Source organism: Lactuca serriola, chromosome 5 (genome assembly GCF_051521515.1).
Source record: "Lactuca serriola cultivar US96UC23 chromosome 5, Lser_US96UC23_V15, whole genome shotgun sequence".
In the NCBI taxonomy this organism is placed as follows: Eukaryota; Viridiplantae; Streptophyta; class Magnoliopsida; order Asterales; family Asteraceae; genus Lactuca; species Lactuca serriola.
In genome coordinates, this window is record NC_136412.1 from 241,238,222 (window position 1) to 241,258,328 (window position 20,107).

The 20,107-nt window shown below is 38.1% G+C and overlaps 1 long non-coding RNA gene across 3 annotated transcripts in view; it reads right to left on the reverse strand.

Moving 5' to 3' along the window:
- Positions 1–2,621: 2,621 nt before the first annotated feature.
- LOC145053832 (uncharacterized) overlaps positions 2,622–20,107 on the reverse strand; it is a 36,534-nt gene continuing 19,048 nt past the window's right edge. For 2 of the 3 annotated variants that reach the window (XR_013684613.1, XR_013684614.1), the window contains exon 4: positions 13,434–13,575. This is a non-coding gene — a long non-coding RNA (uncharacterized LOC145053832). Of the gene's footprint in view, positions 3,313–4,469; positions 4,655–13,433; positions 13,576–20,107 lie in introns of those variants that run through there. The other variant, XR_013684612.1, reaches the window with a different exon arrangement.

The window sequence follows — 20,107 nt, forward strand, 5'->3', positions numbered from 1 at the left end:
AGTACAATCCGGAGGACAATACAGGTAATTTTTCCAAAAAACTTTTCTTATCCGATATCATTTTTGTAATGTTGAGATAATTTTTATTACCATCATTAGTTGTTTCAATAGGATATCCGTTAGACCGAATATCCTTAAAACTTAATAAATTTATTGATGATTTTAATGAAAATAATGCATCACCAATTATAATTATTGTCACTTGTGGTAATACTATATTCGCTCTTCCGGAGCATTCAATCTTGGTGATTTAGATGAAAATAATGCATCACTAATTTGTAATTAGTGTCCCTTGTTGTAATATTTTATTCGCTCTTCTGGAGCCTTCAATCATTTTTGCATTACCTGTTATTATATTAACATTTGCTTCTCTAATTGATAAGTAAGCAAAATACTTTTCATTATGAAAAATGCTATGTGTTATTGCATTGTCTGCAATAAATATATCTTCATTATTTTTTTTGCGAATATCCATGTTTCTTTTCAATAAATAAATAAAACATAAGTAACATTCGACTTAGAGAAATAAATTCATATTTTATTAATTTGGGAAGATTGTGACGACATCATTTCTCATGAAACGAATATGACATAAAAACATAATAAATGTCATGAAACAAAACTATACATTATTCTGATCAATCACCATCCATATCACCACTTGTCCCTTCTGGGTAGACAAGAAAATCGGCAACATCTAAATTTGTCATTTCTGATTGATCTTCATGAATATCACTTTGAATAAAATTTGTTTTGATATATTATTTTTCTGTAGATTTATGATAAGTTTGATAAAGATCAACAAAATGCTTTGGTAAGCGGCATGTACAAGACCAATGAACGGTCATTCCACATCCGTGACAAACATTTTTAACTTTCTTTTTTCCTTGACCAATTTTATCATTAGGATGTGGATTTTTGCTATTTTCCAACTTCTGGTGGTTGCTTGTAATCTTGTTATCATTTTATGATAATAACCTCCACGGCCTCGATTATACCCATGACTATTATGATTATATGATATTGCATTCACTTCAGGGAATGCACTAGAACCAGTCGGGATTGATTGGTGATTTTTCATCAAGATTTTATTCAGCCACAAGAAGAATACATTCTTTTTAAATCTTTCTCACGATATTGCTGCTGCAGGAGCATGTTGGTGGCATGGAAAGTAGAGAAAATTTTCTCTAGCATAACATAGTTTTTCATAGTGAAAATACTAATCAAAATAAAGACTTGTATGTTCAAGAATTGTTAGTTAATAAATTTCATAAAATAATTTGTAAGCATTGTACATGTAAACTTATAGAAAATACATACCTGAAAATAATAAGAGCGATAAAGAGTTAGAGCTCTATGGTAGAGTCGTGCTGATAACGTGTTATAAACTATGATCAAATAACAAGATAAATTATAAAGTAAAGAAAGACATGAGAGTAGAGAGAACTTTTATTCCAATACTTGCGACGAAATCATCAAACTTTACAATACATAATATTCACTATTTATACTAGACAAAGAAGATGAAAGGTGATGTATGATATGAATGCTCATTATAGTGGTGCATAACTACACTTATAAAACACATAATAATGTTTGCTATAATGTTCACTAATTATGGAGAGTAATGGAGAATCCAATAGTCATTCACTAAATAATAATTCATAACATTTATGTTGTTTTAGGTTACAAATAAATTTATGTTTTCCTTTTTATTTAAATATAAGATTGTGCTGTCATTTAAAAAGACTGTTAGCCTTTCTCTTATTTAATGTTTGAACTTAAACAACATTACACTAACAACTTGGATCATTGACTTTATTCGAATATGGATGAAAATATATACCAACTACATAGATTATATCTCGAACGGTTGTTTTTTGGACAGACGGTAAATAAACTTATATCGATGAATGGTTTACTTACGAGGATTAATTTTCTTTTGGAAACATATAACATTAAAAAAAAAGCACATGTTTGGATTAAAGAAAAACGTTGTATTTAGTTGAAAATAAATGAATGATTCTACTTCGAGTCAAATCAACAAAATTTCAGTTACGAATTAAAAATAATTTATTGTCGTTTATCTTCAAACCAACAAAGTTTCTCTTGCAAAGTTGCAGATAAAAACTCATATTCATAACATTCAGCTCAAATAAAAAATGTTTAAAAGTTTAGTTTTAAAGCATTTTGCCTTTACTTTATTGTTATCTTTGATTACTTCTTGAGATCTTATTTTGGTTGACACTTAAACAAAATATAAAAAAGAAATTTCAACCTCTTTTTTCTTCGTGAATTTTTTTATTCTTTATGTTTATTACTTATATATCTTGTTGTAGTGTTATAAAAGGTAATCCATGGACCCAGATTCAAACACCGACACCTACATCCTTGTGGCGATAGAGGTTTGTCTGCAGTGACTCCAGGGCATGAGACATTGCTTCATGTTCGCACGGGGGATTAGTCGAGGTATGCGAAAGCTGACTCGAACACTCTCGTTTGGGTAGAATCCTCTTTCCAAAAAAAGTAATACACCAGTTATATTTTAAATTCATAATAACTTTGAACATTTAAACTTTACTTAATTTAATTATTCAACAGCTTTTTTTTTAAAACCGCGACATGCATATTAAATAAAAACCAATGCAAAAAAAGACAGTACAAATGTAACAAAAACAAAATACAAACAACCTAAACTAAGGAGGTCATTTAGCCAACTAAGAAAAAATATTGCCAACAATAATAGCAACTTAGATTTTGAGATTCCAAAAACCACCAACCCAAGGACAACACACCAAAATTACACAGTACCATACCATTGAGAACACAACACATTCAAACTTGCTGCATCTTTATCACAAGAATAACAATGTACTTCCATGGTTACTATGAATCACAAATGATAATGATGATCACTCAGGATCCACTTTTTTTAGAACAGGGGTAAAATCGTCAATAATTGGCATACATGAAAAATCAACCCAATAAGTGCCACCAGCATCATCAGACCATTTCAAACTTCAGTTTTGAAAATGTTGTTCACCATGCAACACTGTTATTCTCTCAACAACTTACCATGTCATCAAGATGAGTTATTTTTTCTAATTGTAGAAAAAATTTAATTAGTGCAAAAGAAAATATCAGATGTATATAAGGGTAAAATATCATATGTTGTAATAAAAGAAATAAAAGTATGATGCTATGAGAAACAAAATTTTTTTAAGTACATTGTTATTGGATAAAAAGAGAAGTTGACCTCATGGTTATCCTGCAATCCAACCACAGATCTCAACTTCCGGGCTACCCTTTTTCCTACAATATAATGTAAAGGTTAGCATCTTACATCCTACAAATAAGAAATTTCAAGCCTTAGTTCATACATCACAAAAAAACCCAAGCTTGAACTTCATATCTGTTATTACAACGAAGCTTATAAACCAATGTTTATTTTTTGGCAGAAGTATATTTTTCAATAAAATCTATAGCAAAATGCTAGAATTACAAAAATTGGAGGCATTCTTATGAAGGGTGTTTACATCAGCATATATAAATAATAAAAGTATGATTAGCTCTCACAAAGTTAGTCCAATAACAATCAACTCGTTTTTTTTTTGCCTAATACTTCGAGATCCAAAATGAAAAGGAAAAGACAAATCTGGCCTTGTATTTATCTTTTCCAAAATTGCACGAGGACCTTTTCTTTTTGACTTATACATGTTCATCTCTTCTCCAAAAGGGTACCCTAAAGCTGCCTTTCCTTGATCTCCTATGTTTTTAACAGGTTTAACCATGGTTGCAAGCTAAAAGATCAAGGACATACATTCCCTTTGATCAAAAGTTGCAAAGGAAAAAACAAAGAACGAAAAATCTTGTTGTGATATGCTCAGTTATATTCAAGGAAAGACTGATCCATAAAAAAAATAAAGAACCAATACAAATGTGAGTGCAAAAAGCACAGAAATCACGATGAATATGAACAGACAAAATGAGAATCCATAAAAGCTTACCCTCCGGTTACAACAACCACAAGAAAAACTTAAAGCTTATCGATTAACATGAGTGACCTTGATTTGCTCAGTCATATCCAATCGACCTGAATGAGATTACTGATTTATAATCCTCCTCAAGCAAAAATAGTAACCTCCAAATATATGACTACATTGTAATCTACAAAAATCTCTTTTTGCACACAAAAAGATACAAAAAACCCATTCAGTCCATACAAAGCCACATTAAAGATTAAATGTCTTCCCAAATATAAGAACTGGAAAGAACAAACCATTGATTGTTCTTGTTCAAAACAACCAGAGCAAATATGATAACAGAAAATTAAACCTAAAACCTTAAAGGATGATGCTAAGTGCTGTTGATATCTTTAATGGTAGCGATTGATGTCTAGATTTCATTCCATGTCCATGAAATCAACATACACACACATATAGTTAGATAGAGGAATTGAAGAGAGATACCTCAGTGGCTGTTTATAGCAGTATTGGAAGAGGTAAGCCTTTGGTCTCCTAGAGTGGTGGTGGGTGAGTGATCCTCCAGAAAACTAAAATGAAACCTTTGTGTGTGGGAGAGAGATGAAGAAAATGAAAGAGATTGGTTCAGTCCAGTGAGCACAATTCAACCCCATCTTTTTTATTCATATGGCCTGCATAAGAGAATGAAAACAAAGTTTAGAGCAAAAAACCCAAACTACGGATCCGTGATTTATAATCAGAATGAGAGAGAGAAAGAGAGAGGGGGGAGCAGGAAGAGGAGACCGATGTTGATATCCTTAGGTTTCCCCTGTTTTGGATCTATTTTGATACCAGTGTAAAATTAAACAAACAATACATGAATTAATCTGAAGAACTTACAATGTTACATAATGAATGACGATCCTACAAAAAGAAATTATCCTTAGATCCTAGCAGAAGCAAGTAGCGACTGGTGGTGGTGGCTGCAATAGCTACATGTAGCATGGCAGAGATGGTGGCGCGATTACTGTGGGCGTCGACTGTTTGGTAGAGAGGAAACAGGGTATAGGTGACATAGGAGAGTTCAAATTTTGAAATGGAGAAAATGGGAGGTACCGGAAGGTTTATATAAATGGGCGAAAAAGATTAACAGATGGTATAGTCAATATAGAGCTGAGGATAAGGCGGCATATTCGGTAGGTTGTTGGTTGGGGAGATGAGCCAGGCCAAAACAATAACTCCTGGATAAGAACAAAGAAAGCATGGTGCAAAAAAGTGCAACACAACCACATCAAGCTTCAAGTGGTGCACGATGGTGACCGGAGAATATGAACAGATGGAGAGAAAGAAAGTGATTGGAAGCTTATGTAAAATCTTACTTAGAGAGTGATGATTGGAACAGAGGGTGGGGATGGTAGCGTCGACATCCCCGGAGTCTTGAAAATCAAGTAAAATTATAAATTAGAAAGAGATGAAATCAATAAATTCAATGTTAGTGATGGAGACGATGATGTGCGGTGATGTTGGTCATCAGGCTGGTATATAAAAGAGCTAGTGTCACGGTTAGGGTTTTCTAAATGAGAGAGGAAGAAAATAAGCTTCATATCATAATAGAAAGCGAAACGGGAAATGACATCAGAGAAGGAGAAGATCGCCTAATATAAGGGGAGAGCTTGCCAGAATTGAAAGATATTTTCCGGGATATCGGGGTTTCAAAAAGACTTCATCAAAGATTAAAGGATCAGGTCAAAGTCTTTGAGAGATTTAGTTTATGTTAACCAGATAATAATGCATAAATTGATTGTATATGGTGTTTTATGTCACTGCCACAATCAAAGTGCTTATTTTGATGTTTAAAAGCAAAACATGTAGATGAAAAAACCTTTCAATAAGTGTTTCATTATCTTTCCTACTTTTGGATTTTATATCTCATTCAAACATTATTTTTAATTAATTTTATGATCTCTATTATAAGAGACATGTATCAAACAAAACATTAAACATGATCTTAAAACATGCTAATATCATAAAATATTTGGTAAATAATGGACATAAATTTTTGGGGTTATGAATAATTTCATAAATCAAATACTTATAAAATATGGTTAACATAAAATTTCTTAAATGGGGACAAATCCATAAATTGTAAAATTTTAAAATATATAATACAATTAAAAAGTTGAACTTATAAAACTGCAGGTGCAGTGACTAAATTGATGGATGTTGGCCGTATTAGATTAGGTCAAACCAACCTGCCGAGTTAGGTATTAATGGGCTAAATGCACGCTAGGCTATTTAATGTGCTGGCCCAGTATCGTGGGCTTATGTTTCGGCCAGATCCAGGAACCAAACAAAAAATCGTACTCATTTGGTGGCACCTCAAAACCGAAAATACCGAAACAACAGCATTCTGAATCGATTTCACTCGATTTGCCCAAATATTTGTTCAGCTGCACATGACTAATGGGGTTATTTATTTTTTCTTTTTAATTTATTTTTTGTACTTGTTTCGAATGAAAATATTTAACTAATTTCCAACCGTAAGTCCATAATGCACCAGTTTTATGGAATAGTGTTGTGGTACCTTTGACCATCTAAATTTCAACCTAACCTAAATGTATGCTTGCCCGTGATTTAAAGTGATCAATTGTCGGATAAGACAATTAATATTTTTATGTCGACTTTAGTGTTTGTGAAACTGTAAAAAAAATATAGTATAGACTACAAACCCTATAGATCTGGATTCAACATCCTGTTTTGGGGTTTCAAAACCATCCCTTACTCTCTCGAAACTTTATATAAGTCGTTCGAAATAGGGGTGTCTATGAGATGATTTGATTTGGTTTGTTCCTCATATCGAACCATGACTATTACAACTAGTGTTATACCCGTCCGGTGGACGGTAGACCGGTGTAATAAAAAAATATTGATTTTACTTTCATCTATTTCATCAGTTTGTAAGTTGTTACCATACATTGTACAATCACACATTTATCCAAATAAACAACACATGAATGACAATAAAATAAAAAGAATACCAATTGATTAACACACAATGAATGTTTAACCAATCCATTCCAGATCGACCGAATTGGTACATAAGTTGTAACATGGGAAAACCACGGAAAGCACGACATATTTTTTTAATGCATATAAAAATGTCATGCCTTGTGAAACGTCGTGGTTTGACATTGTCGTCACACCTCACATCATTTAATACCTTAGTCAACACTTTCATAAAAGTAATTTTTATTGATTCACCGACAATAAAACATCATTTGAATAATTTTAAACTCATACAAAACAAAGAAAAATCGAGTAATCATTGGATTATACATAATCTATTTTATGAAACTCAAAATTTAAACATATCTAAATCATTCGGTTTACATCTTGATTAGTAGACTGTACATAATCTATTTTATGAAACTCTAAATTTAAACATGTCCGAGTCATTCAATTTACATCTTAAGTAAGCAATTTTAGCTTTAGTACCGGATAACCTTTTGTTGGCTTAAAAACACAAAGTCCAACATACTTATATGTAAAAGATTACTGACAATTATTGGATTGAAAACATTGAGCTCAAAATGACCATTTAAACCACCAACCGTAAGAGCAACATGGTTTCCATATGCCTGCATGCATCACATGGGAATGGGATCTCTTAATGTCCCTATTTTATAATATTGATACTTTTTACTAAATAAATAAACTACAACTCAAGAAAGATACAGAAATCATAGTCCTAGCCTCACACTGTGTAGGGTTCACTTTCCCCTAAAATAAAAAAGAATAACATCACAATGTTAAAATATTTACAACCATCTAAATTGTAACATCCCGAGACCAGGTATATCTCATTAACCCTTGTTTTATTGTAGTTGTCAAGTTTGGCCCTTTAATTGAGAAAATGTGGTAGTTGAGTACGCAGGTCGTACGCATGTGTACACTCAGCGTACTCATGTGCGTGTTTTGGACGCGGAAGCCACCTAGTATGTTGGGCGTACCAGAGGGTACATTGGGCGTACTAGGCTTAGAGTGAAAACCGTAATTGTGGGGTGTGTCCTTATTTAAGGAACATGATGGCCTCATTTCTGGCCACCATTTCTAGTCATCAACTCCCATCAAAACCCTAATTTCCGTTCTCTTAGCTTGAGTGGCCATTTTAAGCTTCTAAGTGTTCTTGTGGGATTCTTTGAGTGAAGAAGGAGCTTTGAAGAGAATAGAGTTGGAGTTCAAGCTTTGGATCTGATTTTCCCTGTGGTTGGTGCATCATTTGAAGGTATAAAGCTCAAAGCTTTCTCAGTGTTTTGATTTGTGCATATTATGGTTCATTTTAGGGTTTATGTTCTAAAGCTTGAAGCTTTACGGGTTTGTTGAACTCCAAAGCCTAATACCTATCCCTTTAAGTGTCTCTAGTGGAGTGGACTCATAAAAATGTGATCTTGGACGTCAAGATCTCCCCATGCATGATATATGAGCACTTTTGTGAGTAAGGAGTGAGAATTTATGGGTTTTAGACTTTCTCAGCCATGCAAAGGTTTAAAGTCACGAACTTTATGGAATATTAGCCCTTAGTGAGTCTAGATATGAGATTATGGCTATGATCTTAATGGATTAAGACCAGTGTTCTAAAAGGCGCGCCATGGCGGGCGCCAAGGCGCGCCATGGTGTGAGGCGCGGCGTCGCCGTTACGAAAAGCTTCATAACGTTGCTGTTAGGCGTGGCACGTGGCAAGGCGTGATATGGCGTGCCATGGCGCGTTATGGCGTGTTATGACGCGTGTTTTTTCGTTTGAGACACGTTTTTTTGTTCTTTTTTATACCTTTTCTAATCGGACATACAAGTATTGTGTTTTTTTTATTAACTTTCTGTTATTAGTTGTTGATATAACACTTCTAAAAACTAGGTATATTTGATATAAATTTATATTTATGCGGTAATATAATTATAAATTAATACAAAATCTCCGCCTTACATCATGCCTTGAAAAACGCCATGGTTCGCCATAACTCATTAAGCTTGAGGCTTGGCCTTGCCGCCATGCCACGCCTCACGCCTTTTAAAACCTTGATTAAGACTATGAGAGTGGGACAAGTAAGTTTGGGACGTACGCTGAGCATACTCCCAGATACGCGCAACGTAGTGTCAAAGATTCTCGATGCATGCATGGCGAAGTAGTACGCCCAACGTACACGCTTGATGTTGACTTTTGTTGACTTTTAGGGTTTGGTCAAACTGTGGAGTTTAGAGGCCATAGAAGGGTAAAATGGTATTTTATCCTTATGAGAATTAGTAGTGGGTTTAGCCTAACATCTTTGGGGGTCGTTTATTAATTACAGTAATTATGGTATATGTTAGGCGGAGGCTAGACCGGTGATTCGAGTACGAGACATACCCGCTTTAGTTACGAGGTGAGTCTTCTCACTATACTTACTTGAGTTGTGACAGTGTGTGACCGGAGGATCTTGTATGCTTATACTGAGTTTTGTGATACTATGCATTATGTCTTTGTGATTATGTGGTATATTATTCTGAGCTTTATTGAATTAGGACCGGAGGGTCCGAATCCTAGTTGTGGGACCGGAGGGTCTCCACTGAGACACATTGACCGGAGGGTCTTATCCGAGATATACCCATGAGAGGCTAACCATATGTGTGCGGTATTTTGGGGAACTCACTAAGCTTTGTGCTTACCGTGTTATGTGATATGTGTTTCAGGTACCTCTCAGGATCACGGGAAGGCGCCAACTTGATTGTACACACGATATGGATTTTATATTGTTAGATGATCCTGGATTATTAAAAATTATTGAATTGTGTTTTGATAATTTTAAACAATTGTGTTCTTTTGAAATATGATAATTGGAATTATGTAATTTTGAAAATGAAAAATTTAGTTGAAAATTTACGGTGTTACAAGTTGTTATCAGAGCCTTGGTTTGAGGGATTCGGATGTACCCTCGGGTATGTCTAGACTCAAATTGAGGATTTGAGAAAAAATTTCTAAAAAGAAATGATTTTTCTAAAACGAGTAAGAGTTCTAAATAGAAAACGAGACGAAGCAGTGTGTACAATCAGTCAGAGCCCGAACGGTGATTTCCCAAAATACCCTTATTTGTTTATATGATGAGATATTTATGAGATATTAGAGATGCATGCTAGAGGATATGCTATGTACTTCAAAAATTAGGGCTAGAGTTGCTTGATTCATGATGCCTTAGCCTAGGGTATGTTATTGATTGATCTTATCTGCTATTTGCACTGTATGTGTACTGAGTAGGGAGAAACATAGCATGAATCTTTAGAAAGAGTTTTGAGTAAGCTAGGAGAGATACCTAGAGGAGCATTGAGGAATCTACCGAGAGAGTAGTTGAGATCTATTAGGGATAGAGTATTGTGAATTAGAATCCTAGGAGGAGGACTTGAGACGACTACAGTTTGGTGTGGAAGGTAGTATTGGGCCCGTACTACTAAAAGCACCTGATCTGTATGCGACCCAAGTAAGAATCTTAGGATGCTAAGGAGCGTGTAAGGGTGGGTAATCGTGTGTGTGTATTGAGCTAGTCTCTGATGATTTTGTGTTTGCGTTTCAGAGACACTATGGCGATTACCCGAAACAACCCCGGGGGCAGTGGTACCAGTGATGAGGAGATCCGCAAGATCATTGCAGAGGAGGTGGCTGCAGCTATCAGAGAGGCCATCCCAGAGATGTTTGAGTCTATTAAGACCACTTTGATTAACACCTTTGATGAGCGATATGTTGCTGTCACAAGGCTATTGCTGCTGTAGCTACCACAACTGTAGCTGTTGCTAGTCCACAGGGAGGTGACTCGTTGTTGCTCTGGGAGTTCAACAACACGAAGCCACTAGAGTTTGACGAGACACAAGATCTGATTACTGCCATGAGATGGATCTCCGACATTGAGGAATGTTTATATACGTGTTCATGCCCAGATCACCTGAGAGTTCAGTTTGCACTGAACCAACTTCGCATGGGAGCGAAGGACTGGTGGAAGTTCGTGACTACTAGTTTTACTCCTGCAGACCATGCTATGATGCTGCAGTGACATGGGATAGGTTTACAAATTTTTTCTAGATTAGTATGTTCCCCAAGTGGAAAGGGAAAGGTTAGCCCGGGAGTTTCTGTCTCTCAAGCAGAAGACAGAAAACGTGACCGAGATTACGAGGATGTTTCATGAGAGGACGCTGTTTTTCCCTAAGCACGTGTCTACCGAGCAAGCATGTGTGAGTCGGTATTTGAGCATCTTGAGGAGGGATATTTGGGAGTTTTTAGCGAACTCGTCATACCGTACATTGGCTGAGCTTCAAACCAATGCCAGGAGGAGGGATATTGAGCTAGAGTTGCAGACCAGAGAGGAGGAGGAGGAGTCTTGGGGTAGAGACAAGAGACCTGTACAGTTGCAACCGACGATGAAGCGGGCAAAGCCCGCTGATATGAGAGCAAGGGGCCAGAAGGGCCACACTTGTGGCAAGTGCGGCAAGATTCGTGAGGGATCTTGCCGATCAGGGATTTGCTACAAATGTGGCAAGGAGGGGCACATGGCGAATGACTGCACTAATGGATTTGCGTTTTGCTTTCAGTGCAATTAGACCGGCCATCGGAAGGCTGAGTGCCCTCAGCTCATTCAAGGATCAGCTCAGACTTCAACTCCTACTGCCTTACGCGCTACTGATAGTCGGCCGGTGAAGGGCGAGGTACTGAGGGCTCATGGGAGAGCTTTCCAGTTTACTGCGGAGGAGGTCCGTGCAGCGCTTGATGTTGTTGCTGGTACGTATCTCCTTATTTACGTTATTTTGAGATTTGTTTGTGTTTATATTGTGTATAGGTACTTTTCTTGTGAGTTCTATGCCTGCTTTAGTGCTATTTGACTCGGGTGCGAGTCGATCTTTTGTGTCTCTATCCTTTAGTCGTCACATTAGTGTCAGACGCGAGGGATTGAGTCGACCACTGAGGGTTTCTATTGCCGATGAGCATGCAATTTTTTCCACCGATGTATTCCGTGGATGTGTATTGGAGATTTTCAATGTTGAGTTTCCGATAGATCTGGTGCCGATAGCGATGGGTGATGTATGTATCATAGTGGGCATGGACTGGTTGAGCTGGTTTGGAGCTTTGATTGAATGTGAGCGTCAGATGGTGACCATACAAGACCCTAGTGGAGGAGTGCTTACTGTGTATGGCGAGGGGACCAGATCTGGATCAACTTTTTGTTTTGCTGCCAGGGCGAGGCAAAGTTTACATCAGGGATGTATGGGCTTTTTAGCATATGTGATGGATATGAGGTTTGCCACTCAGATGTCGAGTTCTATCTCCGATGTTCCGGTTGTGTGTGAGTTCTAGGATGTTTTCCCTGAAGAGTTACCGGGTGTGCCTCCCGATAGGCAGGTGGAGTTTCGGATAGATTTGGTTTCGGGCGCGGTGCCTATTGCCAAGGCACCTTATCGCCTTACGCAGCCCGAGATGCAGGAGTTATCCTCGAAGCTCCAGGAGCTGCTGGAGAAGGGCTTTATAAGACCGAGTAGCTCACCGTGGGGAGCACCAATCCTTTTTGTCAACAAGAAGGATGGTTCACACAGGATCTGTATCGACTACCAGGAGTTGAACAAGCTGACGGTCAAGACCCGTTATCCACTACCGATGATTGACGATTTATCCGATCAATTGTAGGGGGCGTCTTGGTTTTCCAAGATTGATTTGAGATATGGGTATCATCAGATGAGAGTCTGCGAGGAGGATATCCAGAAGACGGCCTTTACGACCCGTTATGGGCACTACGAGTTTTTGGTGATGCCTTTCGGACTCACCAATGCACCGACAACGTTCATGGATCTCATGAACCGGGTGTGCAGGCCCATGTTGGACCGGTCAGTGATCGTGTTCATCTATAACATTTTGTTATACTCGAGGTCCAGAGAGCAGCACGAGGAGCATCTTCGGGAGATTCTTGGAGTATTGAGGACGGAGAGGCTTTATGCCAAATTCTCCAAGTGTGATTTCTGGTTACGTGAGATCTAGTTCTTAGGACACCTCGTTAATCAGAATGAGATTTTCTTCGACCCGACCAAGAATGAGGCATTTATGTGATGGGAGGTGACGAGGTCCCCATCCGAGATCAGGAGTTTTCTTGGCCTGGCAGGCTACTACCAGAGATTTATCAGGGATTTCTCCAAGATTGTCGTTCCTCTTACCAGATTGACCAGGAAGGGTGTTACTTTTGCTTGGGGGCCCGAGCAGCAGGCCTCATTCGAGACTCTTCGCCAAAGACTGTGCGAAGCTCCAGTGTTGGCCCTCCCCGGGGGAGTGGAGGACTTCGTAGTTTACTGTGATGCATCTATATCAGGTGTCACACCCCCGAACCAGACGGCGGAAACGTCCGAGGGCTCGTGTGACTTAAATTGAACATCATCACAATGAATATACATGAATTATAACATAAACATCACCATGCATCAATATACTACAACTTACATTGTTTACATCAAGTACATTGTTTTAACATTACAATCCATACATAAATTGTTTGATAGTTTTCAAAAGCAAAACACACTAACATACTTGGTACTTATCCCTCAGCTTACCTGTTACCTGAGAATACAAGTTATTTTGAAAAATGGTCAACATATGGAATGTTGGTGAGTTCATAAGCAGGTTTGATATGAAAATGTTTTGTGTAGTTTGAATGAAAACAACCCAGAAAATCCAATATTTTCTGAAAAGACCATTGTTTATAAAAAGGTGCGAAGATCCGTAAATATATGCATGATGATTTCAAAACATGTATAATTGAAAAACTTTGTATTATACGTAAAAGTGAAAATGTTGAACTTCCCCGGAAAACCCGATGTTTTCCAAAATAAAAATATCATATAACGGTTTGAATGGTTATCCATCTCATGAATGATTTTGAATTACCTTGATTACTTGATTTATATTGGATTTATTTATGTGAGTCGTTATAACCATGCATGATAATGACTAGTTCGTCTGTCTTGGCACTCTGGTGAACGCCAGAATTGATCTTAAGATTTTGTTACCCTAGACTGGCCGAGTCTAACTATAGCGAACAGCTGAGGTGTGGGGGAGTCACCCCCGTATAGATCTATACACAAACTCTCGCTCTCCCTCCAGGAGACTTTGATTATAACTACAGACTACGACCGACACACGTTGGTGTCACCCGTTATTACTCACTAAATCCCAATTGACTTGATTACTATTGATTATTAACCTGTATTTGTTTACTTGGACCTTACTAGCAGTACTAATGGGCTACTAAGGACCAATAGCACTTAAAAGCCATTGAGGGTCCCTTAAATATGAAATTGGGTCATAGGAGGCCCAATAACATTTATTACTATTCCTTGGGCCCAAAATCATGTAAATGGGTCACAAAGGCAAAGGGTGACTTAAGTTTTTCATGAGGTCGGAAGGAGCGCGTGTGGTTTACCGGCACTACGATTAAGTGAAAAACATTAATGGTACCAAGTAATTTGCATGGTTACTTCACACCTTGTTTTGTGATCCTCGGTATCCCAGTCACAAAACATGAAGGACACACTCGAGATTGAAACTTGCCATTGAAAAGTTCAATGAATCTCAAAGAATCTAGGAATTTCTAAAAAGCCAAATAAAAACCTAATAATTTATATTTCATTTTCATGGTGAAAATTGGTGAATCGTCATTCACCTACCTTTCCAATATGTTATAACTTGGATTACGGCATCCCTCTTCTAGGTTATAATATATTGTGATTGGATCTTAGCCTTAATTCTACATTTGGGTGTTTTATTAAGGACTATTTCAATATCTAAACTAAACCTTTTCCTTATTTTCAGATGTCTTCCAACAATGCTACTCCTGGCTCAAACCCTGCAGGCTCCTTCTCTCTCATGAACCTTTGTGGGAGAGTCATCTTTGATGGATCTAACTTTACTGATTGGATTAGAAACATCAGGATGGTGACTCGTTACGAGAACAAGGAATATGTTCTTGACAAGGAGCTCAAGGTGCCTGAGCCAACTACTACTCCTGAGGAGTTTGCTGAATATGAGGCACATGAAAGAGATGCTACCAAAGTGGCATGTATCATGATGGCCACCATGACAGCCGAACTCCAAAAGTCCTATGAGGACTACTATCCTTTTGAGATGCACCAGGATTTGATGGATCGCTACCATCAAAGTGCTCGTCAAGAGCGATATAAAATCATCTCCTCTATGATCACAACCCGAATGAAAGATGGCGAACCCATCACAAGCCACATGCAGAAATGCAAAGGTATGTGGATCGATTGATGAAGTTGAATGTGAACTTCCCTGAGGAGTTAGTAATAGATATTATTTTGCACTCCATACCTTCGTGTTATGATCAATTCCGCATGACATACCACATGAATAAGGAGGAAGTTACACTTAGCAAACTTCAGGGACTCCTAAAGACCGCATAATCAGGTCTTAAAGGTAATTCGGTTGTGACCACTCCTGCTACTACTCCAAACTCAGAACCTGTCCTGGCAATCGGGAAAGGTAGAGGGAAGAAGAGAAAGAACCCTTCGAAGGGTACCAAGGGTAAGACCCTTGATGGCTCCTCTTCTAGCGGAACCAAGAAAGGTTTCGTTACACCTTCTTCTGATCCCAAAGAAGCTGAATGCTTCTACTGCCATGAAAAGGCGCACTGGAAGCGTAACTGCCCAAAGTACCATCAAGATTTGAAGGATGAGAAAGTTAAACCCAACCATGCAGGTATTTACACTATCTCATCTAATAGTTCACTCTATTCTAACTCTTGGGTCCTTGATACCGGTTGCGGTATTCATATTTGTTCTGAAATGCAGGGACTAAGAAGAAGTGAGAATGTGGAGCATGGAAAGATAAACTTAATCATGGGGAATAGGAAAGTTTCACTTGTCACCAAGATTGGAGTTTATACTTTGTTGCTTAGTAGTGAATTTACTTTAGATTTGAATAAATGTTGTTACTCGCTAGAAATGGAAAGAAATGTTATATCCCTTAATGCTTTGTATAAACAAGGTTTTACCTTTTCTTTTGATAATGAAACTGGTGGAATAAATGCTTTCTTTAATAATGTGTTTTATTTTAAAGAATTACCTTGTGATGGTGTGTATGAAGCTGTGTCTGTTGTAGATAACTTAGGAAATAATGTATTGTGTATTGATTCTTCTAATAACTTGGATAAAGCATCATTATGGCATTGTCGTCTTGGGCATCTAAGCAAGAAACGCATAGGCCAACTCCAAAAGGATGGAGTCTTGGAGTCATTTGACCTAAAGTCAAATGATAGTTGCGAATCATGCTTGCTTGGAAAAATAACAAAGTCACCCTTCACTGGTTCGTGTGAGAGGGGTGAAGGTTTGTTGGATCTTGTACACACGGATGTGTGTGGACCCTTCAAACATGCCACAAGGGATGCTAATCGTTATTACGTGACTTTTACGGATGATTATAGTAGATATGGATATGTCTACTTAATCAAGCATAAGTCAAAGACTTTCAAAAAGTTTAAGGAATTTAAACAGGAAGTCGAGTATCAATTGGGCAGGAACATTAAGATGCTCCGATCTGATCGAGGTGGTGTGTATCTTAGTTCAGAGTTCCTCGACTATCTTAGGGAATGTGGGATTGTCTCACAATTGACACCTCCCAGGACACCACAGTTGAATGGTGTAGCTGAGAGGCGTAATCGAACCTTGTTGGACATGGTTCGTTCCATGATGAGTCGAGCTACGCTAGCAATCTCATTTTGGGGATATGCCTTAGAGACTGCCACTCATATCCTTAATCTGGTCCCTACAAAGAAGGTTGCCAAAACACCTCATGAGATGTGGACTGGAAAAGTTCCTAGTCTAGCCCACATCAAAGTTTGGGGTTGCGACGCTTTCGTGAGACGTGAGACTCATGACAAGCTTGAACCTCGAAGCGAGAAGTGTATTTTCATCGGCTACCCACAAAAATCCTTTGGTTACCTCTTCTACAGACATAATGAGAATGTGGTCTTTGTAGTAAGGAGGGTTGTCTTTCGAGAGAGAGAGTTCATAAGCCAAGGAGACAGTGGGAGGCTAATTGACCTTGAAGAACTTCAAGAGTCAAGTGGTGAAGGAACCTCAAACCCTAGCAGTCAACTTGAGGAGGAACCTCCTGTTGATCCAATTATACCTCCAGTTGTACCTCTGAGGCGTTCCACAAGGGTTATGAATGTACCTGATCATTACTTGTGTTTCCATATTACTGCGGAAGGTGAGACACTTATTAGTGATGAGACACTAGTAGGTCTGGATGAACCTAACAACTATGCGGAAGCCATGGCAGGCCCTGAGTCTGCTAAATGGAAAGAGGCAATGGATAGCGAGATACAATCCATGTATGACAATCAGGTTTGGGACTTGGTTGAGAATGTACCAGGTCGTAAGACTGTAGGGTGCAAATGGATCTTCAAGAAGAAGACCGACATGGATGGTAATGTACACACTTATAAGGCACAACTGGTTGCAAAGGGCTTTTCTCAAACTGCAGGAGTTGATTATGATGAGACCTTTTCACCAGTAGCCAAGATTAAGTCTATTAGGGTATTGCTAGCCATAGCTGCATTTCATGACTATGAAATATGGCAAATGGATGTCAAAACCGCTTTCCTTAACGAAAAGTTGGCTGAGGATGTTTACATGAATCAGCCAGAGGGTTTTGTCAGCACTGAGTACCCTAATAGAGTGTGTAAGCTTGAGAAATCCATCTATGGATTAAAGCAAGCACCTCACAGATGGAATCTTTGGTTTGATGAGAAAGTCAAGGAATTTGGCTTTTCTAGGAGTGAAGATGAATCTTGTGTATATGTTAAGGCTAGTGGGAGTATAGTTAGCTTTTTGGTACTGTATGTGGATGACATACTACTCATAGGAAATGACATCCTAACTCTGATGGAAGTTAACTCCTGGCTTGGGAAGTGTTTTGCTATGAAGGACCTAGGAGAAGCTGCCTATATTCTAGGGATAAGGATTTTGAGAAACCGGAGTAAAAGACTAATTGGACTTAGTCAAAGTACCTACTTGGACAAGGTGTTGAAGAGATTCAGCATGCAAGATTCCAAGAAAGGAGAGTTACCCATCCAGAGTAACACTAGACTGAGTAAGACTCAAAGCCCAAGTACTGAGGATGAGATAGCAGAAATGAGTCGGATACCTTATGCTTCGGCAGTAGGCTCGATCATGTATGTTGTGACCTGTACTCGTCCTAATGTAGCCTTTGCTTTAAGCATGGTTAGCAGGTATCAGGGGAATCCTAGTAAGGCTCACTGGACAGCGGTAAAGAACATTCTCAAGTACCTGCGGAGGACTAAGGACTGGGTCCTTACCCTCGGTGGGAGTGATGACTTGAGAGTTGTAGGGTATAGTGATGCTAGCTTCCAGACTGATAGGGATAATTTCCGCTCTCAGTCGGGCTGGGTCTTTACCTTAAATGGAGGAGCAATCTCTTGGAAAAGTTCCAAGCAGGAGACAGTGGCTGATTCAACTTGCGAATCAGAGTATATAGCGGCAAGCGAAGCGACAAAAGAGGCTATGTGGCTAAAGAACTTCATTGGAGACCTTGGAGTTGTACCAGCTATATCGAAGCCTATAGAGATTTTCTATGATAGTGAAAGTGCAGTTGCCTTAGCAAAGGAACCAAGGGATCACGGGAGATCCAGACACATTGACAGAAAATATCATTTCATCAGACATCGTATAGAAGAAGGACTTCTCGTGGCAAAGAGGGTATCATCGGATGAGAACCTGGCAGATCCCCTCATGAAGGGACTGGGTAGGGTTAAGCATCTCCAGCATGCTAGGAGCATAGGGCTGAAGGATGATATTAGTCTTAGTGGTTAGATAACTTTGAAATTTGTAAAATGTAATTGACATTTGATGATGAATAAAAGTTGTGTTTATTTATGAGTAAAGTGTTACTATCTTTTGTCAATCGTTTACTATTATTTCTTTTGCATGTTTTTACTTCCAGAATATTTATGTTGTTTTACATATTATTCAAATTATCCACAGTCAGTCATATGTTGGAAGTAGATATGAAGTAAGACTGTCATGAGTTGGTTGTAGAGGTCTAAGATGTTGGACATGGCCTCAACACTCATGAGTGCTCATAAGTTCTGAGTATTGGATTCAACCCACGCTCGCTGGTATCACTTCATGGAATTTATATCGAGTGATCGCGAGACGGTAATATCATATAAGTCTTCAAACCTAGAGATATGACTTGTTAACTATGAGTTAGTTATACATTGAACGTGCGAAACCGCATTGGTAACTCGATGTTATAAAACGTGCGTTTGTGTGTAATTTAACAAGTAGTAGAACAAGCATGAGTCAAAGTTTATCTGTTCCTTCTTGGATTAGAAGCTGATATCTGGGCCCCTCGATGATTTTGTTTTGACCCACGTACCGGGCCCGGTCATAACTAAGTTGATGTGTTCAATTAAGTTCTTTGTCAAACAAATCAGAAATCAGGAAACAAACTGCTAGGCAATAAGCAAGACTATGTTCCATGTATTTGTCCGGCTGATATCTAGAACAGAGGATTATATGATCCCTTATCTGAAATGGCGTATCATCATCTTCTCAGTTCCGAAAAACCTTGAAAAGAGCTACGATTTCCGATCGGTTCCTGAAATCATACTTGCAGTTATAGTTATTAGACTTATCCAAGTGGGAGACTGTTGGATAAGGTGTCTAAGTCCATAACTATTTCTGGTATGTACTTGACCCGACCCGGCATGGTGCATTTGGGTTGCATGGCACCATGCAATTGGATAGACTAAATGAGAGAAATAACACTTGTGGTTATTAATATATTATAAGTTCTAATATATTAATAATATTATTTAATTAGTTTGATCAAGAATTAATTTTAGAATTAACTAAGTGATCAAAAGATAACTAATTAAATATATGGGTTGATTATGTAAATCATCCATAACTTATATAGTGGGCTAAGAGGCTCCATGGATAATCAAGTTGGGTTAAAACCATTGGATGCTCCATGGAGGCTCCATGGGAGTTACAAACCCATGGGTCATGGAAATGAAGAGTCATGACACATTAGGGTTTACATG